This window comes from Lissotriton helveticus, chromosome 11, assembly GCF_964261635.1.
Source record: "Lissotriton helveticus chromosome 11, aLisHel1.1, whole genome shotgun sequence".
Taxonomy (NCBI): domain Eukaryota; kingdom Metazoa; phylum Chordata; class Amphibia; order Caudata; family Salamandridae; genus Lissotriton; species Lissotriton helveticus.
The window spans coordinates 758,915,626-758,933,001 of NC_136072.1; positions in this window are offsets into that span (position 1 = coordinate 758,915,626).

Below are 17,376 nucleotides of genomic sequence, written 5' to 3' on the forward strand. Positions count from 1 at the left end.
ACAGGCTGCACCCACAGACCATCTTGGACCTGACTGAGGAGCTGAAACCCTATTTGGAACACCCAACACGCAGGATCTAAAAGATTCCCACCCATGTCCAGGTCCTGTGCTCCCTGCACCACCTGGCCTCAGGGAGTTTTCAAGGGGTCATAGCAGAGGTTGGCGGGGTGTCACAGAGTGCTCTGTCGCGGTTTTTCCATGGCTTTCTAGATGCAATGCTACAGAGGCTATCACATCACATATACTGCCCCAGCACCCAACAGGCATTACAGCAAACCAAACTTGACTTCTACCAGATTGCACGTTTCCCCCACGTCATTGGCTGCATTGATGGGACCCATGTGGCCATCACATCACCAGCAGCAACTGAATATGTCTACAGAAACCGTAAATGCTACCATTCCCTGAATATGCAGATTGTATGCAATGCTAAGTATATCATCATTGACATTGTACCAAAATACCCTGGCAGTACACACAACTCTTTCATCTTTAGACATAGTGGGATACACAGACGTCTGAGTGCTGGAGAGTTTAGAGAGGGATACCTGCTAGATAAATGCATGGCACACATCCATCCATCCACTACATCTCCTCGGGGGGGGGGGCGGGGGGACGACATTGACTTACCTATTGTGTCTATCCTTGCAGGTGACAGTGCCTATGCAGTGCGGGACTTCATCCTGACCCCGTACCTAGATCCAGCCAATGCAGGGGAGAGGAGATACAACAGGGCACACAGATCTATGCGCTGCGTCATAGAGCGTACGTTTGGAATTCTAAACAGCCGGTTCCGGTGCCTGCATAAAAGCCGAAGAGCACTGCAATACATCCCTGAGACATGCTGTAAAATCGTGGCAAGCTGTGAAATGCTCCATAACCTGGCTATGAGGAAAGGCATCACAATTGATATGACTGATACAGAGTCTAAGAGTTACGATCATTCCTGAGGCGGAAGCCGGGAATGTAGCATAGCACCAACCTCACTTCAAAAATTTTACTTTTTAACCTTCAAAAATTGTATTTTTAACTTTGCTTGCTCTGACCTGCATTTTTGCCGACTCCCCACCGCAGCCAATTAGGTGCTGTCGAGGGGCTCTCAGCCGCCACCTTTGGTGAGGTTTCGGGTTGGCGGACCAGTTGTCCGGCCCTCCCGCCCTCATTGCTACAAAAGTCGCGCTCCTGCCCACGCGCGCAGTCTAAGTGTTACGATCATTCCTGAGGCGGAAGCCGGGAATGTAGCATAGAGCCAACCTCACTTCAAAAATTATACTTTTTTTAACCTTCAAAAATTGTATTTTTAACTTTGCTTTGCTCTGACCTGCATTTTCGCCGAATCCCCACCGCAGCCGATTAGGTGCTGTCGAGGGGCTCTCAGCCGCCATCTTTAGTGAAGTTTTGGGTTGGCGGACCAGTTGTCCGGCCCTCCCGCCCTCATTGCTACAACAGTCGCGCTCCTGCCCACGCGCGCAGTCTAAGAGTTACGATCATTCCTGAGGCGGAAGCCGGGAATGTAGCATAGCACCAACCTCACTTCAAAAATTGTACTTTTTAACCTTCAAAAATTGTATTTTTAACTTTGCTTGCTCTGACCTGCATTTTTGCCGAATCCCCACCGCAGCCGATTAGGTGCTGTCGAGGGGCTCTCAGCCGCCATCTTTGGTGAGGTTTCGGGTTGGCGGACAAGTTGTCCGACCCTCCCGCCCTCATTGCTATAAAAGGACCAAACCCTTTCGAGCACGCAGCGGGCGAGCACAGTGGGCGAGCCCACAGCACGCCAAAGGCAGGCCTGTCTGCGGCGTCCGTGCCAGGAGGGGTCCAGGGGCCAGCACCCCTGTCCAAACGATCAACTATTCCTCGGAAGACCTACGAACACTGCATTAGATCCTCTACCCGCTATTCCTTGTCAAAGTCAAAGCCTTATTTTACCCTCGGCCACCAATGTAACACTCCATATCTCATATCTGAATACCCGCTCTTTGTTTAAGCACCAACTGGATATATTTCTACTCCTTCTAGACGACAAGCCTGATATATTTTTTATCACTGAAACATGGCTCAATATTGACTCCTCCCCGGACATCCTGGCAGCCCTCCCAGAGCCATAATACATTCTGCATGCCGACCGGGCTCAAGGAAAGACAGGAGGTGGAGTAGCTGCAATCATCAAAAAAGAGCATGTCTTCACCTCTATGTCCGCCTTGAACCTTCCTGGAGTAGATAACCTAATCATTAAACTAGAATCTAAGACTGGCCCATTAACCTGCGTTCTCATCTACAGACCCCCCCCCCCCCCAATATATGGCCTCTTTTCCCCTCTCCCTGTGTGAACAGTTAGCTACTGTGGTTACAGATCATACAAAAATTCTCCTGCTTGGTGATTTTAATTACTGGTGTAATGATGAGTTAGGCGGCCCGCAGGCCGCTGAACTCGTGGAACTCCTTTCGAGCCTCAATTTCTGCCACCATATGAACTCCGCCACTCACGTGAAAGGTCATACTCTTGATCAGGTGTGGAGCAATAATCTTACCATCTCCACTCCCATCATATGCCCTTGCATCTGGTCGGATCATTTTTTGATAAAATTTACTATTTCCATGGCAAGTGATAGCAAATCTCCGACAATGGCTGGAGGTCTTATTAGGAAATGGAGCACTCTTAACAAACAAGCTTTCTTAGACAACTTAGCAAGCACCATCCCTACTGATAATATAGATCTCGAGCAGGCTGAAATGAACATCTCTTGCTGGCTGCTGGCTGCAAACAACTTACATGCTCCCCTGAAGAAATTCAGAATAGGCCGCCGTCCGGACTCCCAGGAGTGGTTCTCTGAGGACTTGAAGGCGAAAAAATTAGACATTCGCCATAACGAACGCAAGTGGAGGAGAAACTACGACGCTCAGGCCAAATCTATTTATATAGCTGCTCGCACTGCTTATGAGCAAGCTATCATCCAGGCCAAGGCACTTTACTTTTCAAATATAATCGTCCACTCTGAAAATAAGTCTAAGGACATTTTCGCCATTGTTAATAAGCTGTCAAACATGGAGAGAGTCATCCCCAAACCAACGGTGACCCAGGATTAGTGTAACTCCCTCAACCTATACTTCCGGGATAACATTTCTATAATTAAAGCCAGCATTCCAGTTACCGCCCCTAAATTGAATACCACCCCTCTGACCTCTAGTGATCACGTCTTTGATCACTTCCCACTTCTCAATGCAGACTCCTTACAAACCCTCATCACAAGTGTGAAATCTGGCTCTCCTAGGGATTGTTGCCCCCGTATATTTTAAAGGAAATTCTCGGTCCACTCTGCCCCTATCCTGACCCTTCTCAATGCCTCCCTCTCACAGGGGGTGGTCCCTAAAGCCTTCAAAGAGGCAGTAATCGTACCCTTGCTAAAAAAAACAGGTGCAGACCCCTCAGTCCTCTCTAACTACAGTCCATTCTCTCTCCTTCCTTACCTGGCCAAAATCCTTGAAGCTTATGCCACCTCTCATCTCTCTAATTTTATTGAAGATTCCAACTACCTAGATCCCCACCAGGCCGGGTTTCGGCCCGCCCACTCCACCGAGACTGTCATTACCGCTGTCATGGATTCTGTCCGTGACAATGCGGACAAGGGAATACCTCAGGCGCTGGTCTTATTAGATCTGTCTGCCGCGTTCGACAGGGTCCATCATGCCATCTTGTTGGACCGTGTCGAACAGGCAGGCATCCGGAGTTCTGCCTTTAATTGGATCAGTTCTTTCCTTAGTGACCGCACTCAGGCGGTCTGCCTGGCCCCTTTTACTGCTCCTAAAATTCAGACGACCTGCAGGGTTCATCGTTGTCCCCTCTCTTGTTTAATTTGTACCTTGTCCCTCTGATTCAGACCCTGGGAAAGTTCAAAGTCTCCACATTTAATTATGCTGTCGACCTTCAGCTCATTTTTACTATTGACAGCTCTCCCGACTCAATCAGGGAATTCCAGGACACCATGTTACACATCCGTTGCTGGATGGATGCCAATCATTTAAAACTGAATCCTGGAAAGACGGAAAAAATTCTTAATGCCAAAAGCCAAATATTTTGGAGCCCCCAATACTGGTCCCCGGAATTAGGTTTTGCGCCCACCCCCTCTACATCGGTTAAAAGCCTGGGAGTGAATATTGGTGGAGACCTATCATTCAAAACTCAGGTGGGCTCGGTGGTATCTTGCTGCTTTTACCAGCTCCGCAGGATAAAGAAAATCAGTCGGATGCTGACCTAGTCGGCCTTGATCCAGGTGGTGATAGCGCTAGTTCTATCCCACCTGGATTATGCCAATTTCATCTATCTGGGCCTCCCTCTGCATCTTGGGAAACGTCTCCAACTGGTTCAGAACCAAGCTGCCAGACTGATTCACCAATGTCCCCGTTGGCAGTCAGCTAGGCCCTTGCTAAAACAACTCCACTGGCTCCCAACGAGTGCAATTTAAAACTGCCTGTATTGTCTTTAGGTCTCTCCATACTCGCAGCCCCCAATTCATTAACATCCTCCTGTCTAGGTATGCCCCGTCTCGTAATCTCCGTTCTGCCAACCTTCATCTTCTCTCCACGCCAATCTTTAAGCTACAACGCCAGGGTGGATGCAGGTTCGCTGTTCTTGCATCCAAACTCTGGAACTCCCTCCCTCTGGGGATCCGTTCCTGTTCCGATCTTTTAGCGTTTAGGAAACAGTTTAAGACCTGGCTTTTCCCTCCGGCCTAGACTCAACCCTTTATCCATCTGGGTCACTCTCTTAGTCAGCGCCATGAAGCCCCTGGGTGTACGTGCGCTATACAAATGGCTATTAACATAACATAACATAACAGACACATCGGATGACGATTGCCCAGCTCCCCCTGGCAGACCAGCATCAGGACTTGGCGCAGCTGCCTGACGTCAGAAACGGACTGAGATCACACAAAACTACTTCTAGGTGAGTAATGATGACATGAGCCAAAATGATGTTTGAAATCTGTGATGTGTTTATTCACACTTCAAAAACATTCACTGTTGCTGTAGTGTAGTTTCTATATTCCCAATAGGCTCTGCGCATTGGAATAATATATCCTATAGATTTGACGTAGGATTTATGTCGACTAGGTCTCTATCAAATATATTAGACTTAATTGTGAGTGCCAGCTAGCTCAGAGGTCACTAGAAACTTTCTTGAATAAACAAGAAGGGATTAGTTTCTGACAATCGCATTAACATAACAACTTTGTTTCCCCAGGAATAAAACTGATCTTCAGAGTTGTGGAAACAATAGATAGATATTTTACTCAGTCAATCGTGCATGCTTCGTTTCATCAGAGGTGCAGAGAAATAGAGAGACGGGGGTTTTCAATAAAAGGATTTATTGAACATTCTTCTTTCTCATGCAAGTAAAGTGAACTGCTACAATCGTAATACTGGTTGCAAAGTATAATGAGTACAGTAGAAAGAGTATTATAAAATAATACTGTAAAAGCATTGTATGGTTCCTAGACCATAGATAAATACATACATAAATAACAAAGCTAAAAAGTAGTCAACTGTTGCTTCTAAAATATGCCTACACTGATGTATCTAACCTAAGTTTAGCACGAGGGAAAAGTTAAGTGAGGTGTAGCATAGGTTTAGGTTTCTTTGCCAAGAATCTATCCAAGATTTCTCTTACGGTCTAATCAGCTGAATGAAGGAGGTCTGGTGTCTCTGTCTCGGGACTCGATTTCCAAACACCCCGCGAGGGGAGCTTGGAAACACTGTAGCTGGATTCTCAGTGAGAGAAAGGACAGCTTCTCTGTCTGCGTCAGCTGGAGGGTCGGCTTCCTTCGGCACTTGCTGTAGCGAGCTGCATCGGGCAAGTAGATAGTCGAGCTGCTCCGAACCACCGTGTGTTTGCTAGGGCAAATGTCGGCATATTTATACCTTAAAGGTGCCTAGTTTGACGTAAAGTCAGACATAATAACGTCATCAAAGAACCCCAAGGGAATGGTAGTTCTTTGGAAACTCCATGATTTCTAGGACAAAGCAATATTCAAGTAAGGGGATGTCCCTGACTTCTGAAACCGAGTTTTCCAAGAAATCGTTGTGGCTTTTTGGAACAAGTGGAAGTACCCATGCCTGTATTTGGACTGGATGGGTTATGTCTAAATATGGGTATGATTTCTATGCCTATATAAGGGCAACGTGAATTATAGCTATATAAGGGCATTTAAATTACGCTTGGATTCTAAAATGCTACACAACATTGCTGTACCCAGCACATGTTATGCACACAGTGCAGGTAGTTCCCAAGAAAGTGTCTAATATGTATTGCTGGGTTGCATCACCCATTGACACAAATGTTCCACTGTACATTTCACCTCCTCCGGTGACGGATTGGTGCTGATCGGTCTCCATGCTGAGTGCCCTCCGTTGGGTGCCTAGGTACTGCACCCTGTCTGCTACTGCGCCTTCTTGATTCAGGCAATGTAGGTGTGTTGCTACTGCACTTGACGTCTCCTCACTCTCCCCAGAGACCATGAGTGCGGTGCCACCTGAGTTAGCCGTCTCCATTTGCTCAACTGAACTGGTGACCTGTTCCAGCCCTCTTGCAATGTCCTGGCAGCAGTATGACATTTCCACCTGCATGGTAATGCGGCGATGGGTCAAGTTTCTGGTGGTGGTGCACAGGTGGTTCACCGCCTTTGTGCAGTTATGCAGCCGTGCATTGGCACGTTGGGCAGCCCTGTCCCTGGCATCTTGGTTTTGCTTCAGGGTGTCACAGAGGTCATGTATGGCACCTGCCATGGCCATGATGCCCTCCCCCATGTAGCGCTGATTTCTGTTGAGTGTGCTGAGCTGCCTATTAATGGAGCGCAATGATTTCGGTTGCAGGCACTGTACCTGCAGCATGCTGTTTTCAAGACCTGCAAATAGTGTGTGCTCCTCATCGGTGGCAGTGCTGCTCCTGGGCCTTGACCTGCGTGTTTCCATTGCTGGCACACTCATTTGTGGGGTTTCCTGCCTACGGATGTGTGACACACCCTGCCTTGCCTCTCTTTGCTCACTTGCCTCCCCTGTGGCCTCTAAGTCATCCTCCATTGAAGGCAGTGGGGGCACATGTGTGCGCTTCCTTCGTATGATGGTTGTGTGCTCTGACTCTTCACTTGAGTCCCCATCATCAGCCTGGTCCTGAGGATTTGCAACGTCATCTCCCTCTGCACTGTCATTAAGTGCCCTGGATTGTTCTGTGAATGTAAAGGGGATACATGAGTTTGCGTCATTTTCTGCATTTTGCACTCAATAAAGTTTCTACATATTGTCTAGGCTAACTTCTGACACTGTCTTATTCCTTATCACTGAACCACATGTTGCAATTGATTTCCTATGTGTCATGGACACACTATCCTACATCTTACTAAAACTCCCATGATGCAATGCTGGGGGTGCTGTAAGAAGTGGACCGGAGTGACATGTGTTGTTTCTATTTTGCGCATTCTTGGAAGTGTGCATGGGATAGGTATCTGTGCTGATATATTTGGCATGCATCCTACCTTGGCTGCTGGATGCAGGGTCGGAGCTGTCGATGTCAATCCACATCAATGACGCTCTCATGCAGGAGGGTTGACTCCACCAGCTCCTCATGGGGTGTTGGCTCTGCTGCTGTGGATGATCCTCCCCCGGTCTTGTTTGACTCCTTCTGTCTGGCGGCCACCCTCTACTTCGACCTTTGCAGCATGTCATACCACCTCTTGCACAGTTCTTCCACAGTGCAATGAGTCACACCCACAGCATTGACTTTTTCTTGAATGTCCCACCAAATCTTTCTTTTCCTTAATTCAGAGACTCGCAGTGCCTTTTTCCCAAAGAGGAGCGCATGGCTGCGAACCATATCCTCTATGAGCACCTCCTGCACCTTGTGAGAGAATTTGTGTTTTCTCTTCCTCTTTTCACCCTCCTTGCCCTCATGCTGGTTCTGGGACTCCATGGGGGTTGTTTCTCTGCTGTGCTGACTCCTCACACTCTCCAAACAGCCTCTGACTGTGGCTCAGGGAATCAAGGGCAGCAAATCACTCCCACTTCCTGGTTGTGATGTCATCAGGCTGCACCTGTATTGCGATTTCTTAATTTGCGAATTTCGCAATTAAGCAATCTTAAATCATGTGTCCAAGAATTTATTGCGATTTTTAAGAAATCGCTAATCATTAGCGATTTTTTATATACATCCCGATTTGCAAATCTCAAACTCCAAATAGCAAAATATCGCAATTTGAGGTTCACAGAACGGGATGTTCATACATATGCCCCAGGTCACAAAAAGTGAGAGTGCTATTTGCAATCACATTTTGAATGTGACCGGAGAGTTTGATCCATTGAAAATTCAAAGACAGGTCACAACAATTGGAAGAAAAATTGCAATCAGGTTTTTCAACCAGTCTCTAAGTAAATGTGACCCTATATATTTATTTTATATATATATTACGTTTCCTAACAATTTGTTTTTCAAAGGTAACATCCCTTGTATCCTAAAGAACAGAGCGGCATATTATCAAGGAATGGCGATAATTGGCTTGATAACATGCAGTAGAGAATTCATATAGAAGCCCATGTTCACACCAGAACATGGGCTTCTATTGGAATTCTCAAGGGCATACTGTCAAGCCCACTATCGCCGCTTTAGCCGCAGTTTCCTGCCGCTAAAGCAGCGATAATTTTAACGCCGTTACTTGATAATATGCCCCCTTGAAAGCAAAAATATGTGCATCCTTTTTGTTAAGATAACACAATATGTTATCAGTTTGTTTTTCTTTTATATCCTTTATTCCTTATTCCTTATATTCTTCATTCCTTATATCTTTCATTCCATATGTTGCAAGAAAACCCAGGAATTGGCATGGAAAGGTTGTATTTGTAGCACTTGGGGAGGGGTGGTATGCTGCACTCACTCAGCCAGTATGTGAAGCAGGTGAGTGAAGGCCCCATGGCTTCTGCAGATTACCAAATGGATGGCAGAATTTTCCTTTAATTTCTGTAACTTCCTTATTTACAGGCTTAGACAGCTCTTATGGTCTTTTCAGTGTCAGTAACTAATCCCTTATATTATTTTTATGCTCGTTCTGCAATCCCATGCAACTGGCGAGTTTGTGATGCGACTTTGGTCGCAACGAAAAACAAGAACCAAGTCACAAAAAGTGAGAGTGCTATTTGGAATCAAATTTTTAATGTGACCGGAGAGTATGTTCTATTGAAAATTCAAAGACAGGTCACAAACATTTAAGAAAAATTGCAATTACGTCTTGCGACCAGTCTCCTAATAAATTTGACCCTGTATATTTGTTTTATGTATTTATTACTTTGCCTACCAACTTTTATTTCAAAGTTAACATCCCTTGTATCCTAAGGAACAGAGAAGCAATATTATGTACATTTTCTTTGTTACGATAACACCATATGTTTTCAGTTATTAGTTTGGTTTTCTGTTATATCCGTCATTCCTAATATTCTTCATTACTTATATCTTTCATTCCATATGTTGCATGAAAGTGGGTTTTTTTGGATTTCTGTTCAAAAATGCCTATTGGAAAAATACTTGTAAGATAAACGTTACAATTTGCAAAGATTGTGATTTCTTTTCCACAAATATTTTGTAATGTATACTTTCTTGAAATAATGTATTATAAACAAACAATAGCAAAACGAATTGCTTGGCACTCACATTATAAAGGTGAGATCTATTTGCTTTGCCAATCCTTGTTATATGTTTTCGGTTACTCTGCTTATTGCCCTCTCTTCACATGGAGACAGAGAGAGAGAGAGAGAGAGAGAAGAAGAAAGCATTATATACATTATCATATATTATTTTTGCTGTCACTCGGATGTCAGTGACAAAGAGAGATAGTATGTCATTGCCTTTAATTTTGCAATAGTGCAGCTCCTCAGCGATTCTACAAAGAACTAGTCGTAATGCTGACCCCTGTGTATATGGGCAGTTCTTTTACACCAACTTGGGAAGGGTGCAAGAGAATTTCAAATGGTGGGGTGGAGTGAAATATGAGCATTTTCAAGCAAACAGGTAATCCAGCCCCTTTGCTGTGTAAAAGGACATATCAGCAATTTCTGCTTTTCCTGCAGATACATAGACCATGTACATCATGCACATTTTGACACTTTGCAACATCAAGAGGAAAATCAAAGCATAACACCTACAGTTAGTAAAGAGGTCAATGACACCCCTAATTGATGTCTTTGACATAAACTTTTAAGTATTTAGCAATTTCAGAGTTGGTGTTGGTTCGTCGAAATCAACACATTAGTATGTTTTAGTGAGTGGCTAGACTAGAGAAATGCCAACGCATGAAATCTACTGTTAGCGAAAAGGGCCTGGACACCACTAATTGATTTCTGTGACTTACACTTTTCTGTATTCATTCATTTAATGGTTATTTTTAAAGTTATGCTAGCATATGTCTTTCTGATCGGCTGGAAGTTACATAGTCTTTAACTTTAATGGCAAACTTGACCTTAAGCAGTGGCATGTGATTTTCAGCAAAAAAAATATTAACTGTAATAATATTACTACATTAAAAAATATACTTTCAAAATATATTTAAGAATGTATAACTTTCAAACATAAATAACAATTATATACTTCAAAACAATAGCAAAAAAGTATAAAGATAATTTTTTAAAAATAAAATAATTATCTAAACATATACAATAAAAATACTGACCACAGAGAATTGTACCATCAAACAATAAATATAATTTTTTTTAAAAATGTATACAATAGAAACTTAAAAAATAAATTCATGAAACAATAAATGAATAAAAAAGTAATTTACATTAAACAAACTTTTAAAATTAAATCAAAAACATATACATATATACAAATAACTTGGCTTGGGGAGCTAAAGTTCAATAATCCCTCTCCACCTGAGCAACAGTTGAGAATGTGTTGGCCATTTTGGAGGGGTCAGGTTTCCCATTCTTACTCCAACTTTAGAAAAAGTAGGGTAAGTATTGAACTTTGGAGGATTTAGAGTTACTATTTTCTCTCCAATCTAACCAACATTAGGGAAGTTGTTGGACCTTGGAGGGATCATATGGACTATTTCCACTCATGCATGAGTAGAGACATTTTGGAATGTGTAGCTGTCAGATTTACTTGCCTCACTTTATTCTAAGCAACAGTACGGATAGTACGGATAGTGTTACACTTTGGAGATGTCATGTTTACTATTCCTACTCCTACATTTAAAAAAAATAAAACATCTATATGTAGGCTGAAAGAAATATTAAAAAGTATACATGAATTCATTAAATATAAAGTAAATAGAACTAAATTGTGAACAACTACAAAACACTGACTTTGTTCCACTGGTGAAAATCATTGCTTGATAGTAACCATAGCGCTTTATAAGCTTCCAAATAATAATAATAATATGTTTCACCCAGACCTAATTCTGACTTTATGTAAAATTATGCTTGGGTAAGAACTGCTGCTTAAGGAGCAAAATAATGTAGCCCTCATAGAAAGGAAGGAGATATGTAATTTCCATGTTAGGGTCATGTGTGGCTCTTGTTAGCAAATAGCTTTAAAGCTGCTATTGAAAGATCACAGGGGATGCAAGCAGCTGCACTAAAAATGAAGTGAACCTGGCTACAATTAAAGGCTTCTGTAAATATGCACAATAATTCATTTGATTTTCACATTATGTTTCTTCAAAAAAGCTCTACCTTCATTTGTATCTGAAAATTTTGTTGAAAGTGAACAGTCCCATGGTTCCCGCATTTGTCTGTTCACTTACTACGTGATGCTACCAGTTCTATGCCAAAAATAGCTACTTTCTACAAGCTGGGGTCACTGTTCAGAGACTTATACATTCAGACACTTTCTATAGGCTCTCCAAAACTAAAACTGTATAGTGAGTCTAAGGTCGCTGAGCTTGGGTCAGCCAGTGTACTGGTGGCACTCCAGCGCTACAGGACCTTCCTACTGGGTCTGGCTCATGATGTGCCTTTGGCAGCACATTGGGGTGCGACAAGACCTCTCACTGGCTTGTCAACTACTTCTTTTGGCCCCAAATTCGAAAGCACACTGACACTCGTTGTAGGTCTTGTCAAACGTGCCAGACAAGAGGCAAGAGTGGGGGGAGTCAGGAGGAGCTTTGTGCACAACCAAGATGGCCGTGTGAGCTTAGGGCTCCCGAGACCCTCGTAACCTCCCGTATTTATCCTGTCCATTATCCTGTTCCTCCTTGATGTCTTTGTGAAGGCGAACCGCGAGTGAGGCGAACTTCGCTTTCAGATCTTGAATCGGACCCCGAGAACCGGAGGAACGGAGCTTCGAAGATTGGGGCCTACACCTGTGTGCAGCCTGGCTGTGGAGTTGGCATTGTGCCCGAGCACTAATTGAATAACATCGGCTGGCGGAGGAGGGATTGTCTGGCCCGGTGACTTTCACTTTCGATTCTGTTCCAGGGAAGACCTGCGACTGGTGAAGGGGCCACCCCACTCCCTGAATATTACAGCCCTGTGCTGCGCACGAGTGTTGCTCTCCAGCACCGTGTAGCTCGGTGAGACTATCTGGCCTGTGCGCTCCAGTTTTGATCCCTTCAGCCTGAGGTGGAACGAGGCCCGCCATCTTTCTACTTTGCCTCACCGGCCCGGATCTGACTTTCGCCCAATTTGACTGGAAAACCGGAGAGTGCCACGCAGAAACTCAAGACCACTAGGCGAGGTGGCTATACGCATACTAATAGTATGGACCGCTATGCCCAGGTTAAAGGTTCCCCAGGTGTTGCGGGTAGGTCACAGGAGGACTTGAAGGACCCTCTCACTACGGCGGCGGAGCTGACCTTACAGGACGTAATGGCGGCCATTGAAGGGATCAAATCCACACTGGGACAACAAATAGCGACCCTCGACCATTGGATACTGTGGCGATTGATGTCAATTTGATCCGCACAGACTTGGCGAAGACGAATGAAAAAGTCAAGTCTCTGGATCTTAAGACCTCCAGCCTGACGAGTGATGTCGCGGATCTCCAAACTACCATCGGGCGCTTAAGAACTGCCAGTGCCACCCTCACCCGTTGTCTGGATGACTATGAAGGGAGAGCCAGGCGAAACAATGTTCGTATTATTGGGGTTCCGGAGAAGGCCACAGAACCATCGGTGGACCTCTTTGTGGAAGATCTCATCGTTAACCACCTTGCACCTAAGGGACTGAGTAAGTTCTTTATGGTTGAACGAGCCCATAGAGTTCCGGGCGGCAGACCGAATCTGGGTGCACCACCGAGGCCTAATATTGCAAGAATTTTCAATTTTTGGGATAGGGACACTATCCTGCAGGCCTCCCGGATGAAGGGCCTCACGAAGTTCGAGAATGCTACCATCAGCTTTTACCCGGACTTCACTCAATCGGTCCAGAAGCAGAGACTTGGATTTCTAGGGGTGAAGAGGAGACTGCGCGAAAGGGGTCTCAAGTACGCCATGCTCTTCCCAGCAAAACTACGAATCGAACACGCAGAGCGGACTTATTTTTTCGACAATCCGGAAGTGGTATCAGACTGGTTGGACGCTCTACCGCAGCAGAATTCACCGGAGGAGCAGTCTGGCGGGGCGGAAGGTGGACTTACGGAACAGGAATGAACTCCGGTTCGCATGGTACTCGAGGGTCTGTTGTAGGCCTCAAACTGTGGTTCGAAAATCCTGACACTTGATCAATGAGACAGTGGGGGGGTTGTGGGGACATGGGTGGGTTCCTTTTCCTCCTCTGAGTTTTCTTTTTGTAGCTTAGGTAGATGGGGGGCGACAGGCACACTGCAAGTTGGGGTGGCTTTTTAGTCTTGAGCAGAGGTGCAGGGTGGGGGGGTTTGTAACAGGATGTTGGGGGATGCGGTTGGGGATTTTGTTGGGGTGTGTGTCTGTTATTTTGCAAGGCTATGTATCCTCAAACTGTTTGATCGAAGTGTCGGGTCCTGTATGGGGTTGGATTCTTTTACTTTTTCTGGATGGGGGGTAGAGGGCTGAAATTGATAAGTTGGAATGTGAATGGGCTCGGGGATAGGATAAAGCGTGGGGTGGTATTGCAGATGTTGAAGCGTTTCTCTCCAGATGTAGTCCTTCTTCAAGAGACGCATTTGATTGGTAATACTTGTCATGCTCTTAACAGGAGGGGTTACCGTTTGGTAGCACACTCTGGGTTTTCCACTGGTTCCAGGGGGATTGGTGTCCTCCTCAAAAGCTCCCTCCCATTTGAGATTGACTCCACAGTCATAGATGACCGGGGGCACTATGTCGCTCTCACGGGGAGGTTGGAGGGCCGGACTCTTTCCCTGGTTTCCGTGTATGTCCCCCCTGGCTTACAGTCCACCACCTTTGCGGACTTGGGGAGAGCTCTTCTTGCTCTCCCTGAGGGGTCTCTGATAGTAGGAGGTGAATATAATGCAGTGCTATCCGGTCAGGAGGATCGGCATCCTCCCAGGGACCTGAAGGGGGCGCAGAACTGGCTTCGGGATTTCCTTGACAATCTGGGACTGATTGATTGTTGGAGATTGTTACACCCCACTCAGAAGCAGTATACGTTCTTGTCGGGTGCTCACGGTAGTCTCTCTAGGATCGACTATGTATTGGTGCCGTCTGCACAGGCCCCCAACATCATTGAGGCCAGGCATTTGGCTCGGGGAATTTCAGATCACTCCCCACTATTGCTCCGGATGGAGTTGGGCCCGGGATCCGAGGGCCGGGTCGCCCCGATTAACCCTTGGTATCTCCGGAACCCTAAAACTCGTGTTGCCCTGATAAAATCTCTGGACCTATATTTTTGGGAAAATGAGGGTTCTGTTTCGTCGGCCGTATCGCTTTGGGAGGCTTTTAAGACCGTCCTCAGGGGTCAGGCCCTATCGTTGATTGCAGATGGGAAAAAACGACGGGACGAAGAGGTCGTTAGGGTTGAGACTGAGATAGCGGATTTGGAGCATGGCCTGGAGCGAGGGGTCATCCGTACTGCGACCCACATACTGAGGCTTAAACAACTTGAATACAGGGCATTGGTCACCGACGCGGCTAAGGTCATGAGTAGGGAGCAGCAGGGGCTTTTGTATGATGTGGGTGATAAGGCTGGTAAATTGATTGCGTGGTTGGACAAGAAAGATAGAGCTAATCGAGTGGTGTCTGTGATCGATCTGGCCGATGGGGCTTGGGTCTCGGATCCTGGGGAGATAGCTCGGTGTTTCGCGGACCACTATCGAACAGTATACACCTCCGTGTCGGATAGACCGGAGGAGAATTCACACCTATTGTTGCGAGATATCGCTCTACCGCGTCTCTTTGATATTGACAGGGAACATATGGACACTGCGATAACGGCTGATGAGGTGGCTATTGCGATCCGCTCCCTGCATTTGGGGAAAGCGATGGGTCCAATGGCTTGCCTATTGAGCTGTATAAGCTACGGCCGGACAAGATGGCGCCCTATCTATGAGACATGTTCTCGGAATCTCGGGAACGTGGTTCTCTCCCCCGTGATCAGCATTTAGCGACTATCGTGGTGATTCACAAGGAGGGGAAACCGCGTGACCGATGTACATCGTACCGTCCTATTTCTCTTCTCAATGCTGAGCCTAAGATTCTCGTGAAAGTGTTGGCTAACTGATTGATCACTGTTATAAGTGAATTGGTACATCCGGATCAATCCGGTTTCATCCCACACAGGAATACTGCCCTTAATCTCCGACGTGTACACGGAGTTCTCGCGAGAGCCACGACGTTGCGCGAGCCGGCCATCTTGGCGTCGCTGGACGCCACGATGGCCTTTGACACTGTGGAGTGGCCTTACTTGCGGGCCGCTTTGGCTGAATTTGGATTCGGTCATGGCTTTATCGGTTGGGTGAGGCTCCTCTATGAGGATCCCCTCGCACAAATTGTCGTTAATGGCCGAGTTTCGTCTTGGGAGGGGAACTCGTCAGGGCTGTCCTTTGTCGCCCCTCCTGTTTGCACTGGCGCTCGAGCCCCTTGCAGCGTGGATTCAATGGGAGCCCTCTATGAAGGGCATTCAGTGGTCCTCGGAATTTGAAGATCGTATCTCGCTCTATGCGGACGATATCTTAATGTACCTAACGTCGCCCCGGAAATCATTGATGGTTTTGTGTGATGTGTTGTCCTCATTTGGTAGGAATTCTGGCCTCATTATTAACTGGTCGAAATCCTATCTGTATGTCCTCTCCGGCGGCGTCCCTCATCTCCCGAGAAACTGTCCTATCCAGATTGCACAAACTGGGTTTAATACCTCGGTATTCTTAGATATGAGCAAAATCTTCTCCCACCACTGTCTCGCTTAAAGCAAGATGTCGCGGGGTGGCGTAAGCTTCCGCTGTCCCCGCTTGGCCGTGCGGCCCTCTTCAAAATGATGTCGCTGCCTCGTTTTCTTTACGATCTCCAAAACACCCTCGATGTGGTGCCGCTTAGTTATTTCCGGGCCATTGAAAATCTCCAGAGAAAGTTGATATGGGACGGGAGGCCTCGTATTGCGCTAGCTAAATTAACACTCCCGTGGTATGACGGAGGTATCGCTCTTCCCGATATAAAATGTTACTATTGGGCGTCTCAACTCAGTGCCCTAAATCACAGTCTGTATGGTCCCGAATTAAATCCTGCCTTTTCCATGGATAGATGGATGTTACCCGGGGGCAATTACTATAGAGCGCTGTATTCTCACTCGGTAATTAGGGATCTGTCGGGTCCCACCAAGACAGCTGTACTACTGTGGCGAGACGCGAATTGCTCCATGGGATGGAAAGATCGCTTGACTCGAGCAACCCCGCTCTTTGATTCTGATATACTCAGTAAATTATGGAATACCAAGGGGTTTGATAAATGGGACCTCATTGGCATTAGTAAGGTGGGGGACCTCTGGGTTAAGGGTCAAATTAGATTGTTCGAGTCATTGCAGGCAGAGTTCGAGTTAGGTGCCTCGGAGTACTATCGGTATCTCCACGCTCGTCATGCATTGCGCTCTGTTTTCCCAGAAGGGGCTGCGATCCCGAATCGTCCCCACTTGAGGATAGGTTGCTGGACGGCCATGTGCCAGACAGCACGATCTCCCTAGTTTACAAGAAACTGATAAATGATAGATCAGACCTCCTAACACACCTTCGTGAACTGTGGACCCGTGGCGGCTTAGAGCTGGACGATGAAGACTGGCAATCAGCAATCTCCTCTCCGAAGGAGGGGGCAATCCCAGCTCGACTCCGCCTTGTTCAGCTGAAAATCCTACATAGAGTGTACGTCACGGGCCCGCGTCTGGTCCGCATGGGCTTTTCCGAGGAGGGATTGTGTAAGCAAGACTGTGGGCAGGTGGGGACATTTCTGCACATTCTTTGGGAGTGTCGAGAGGTGG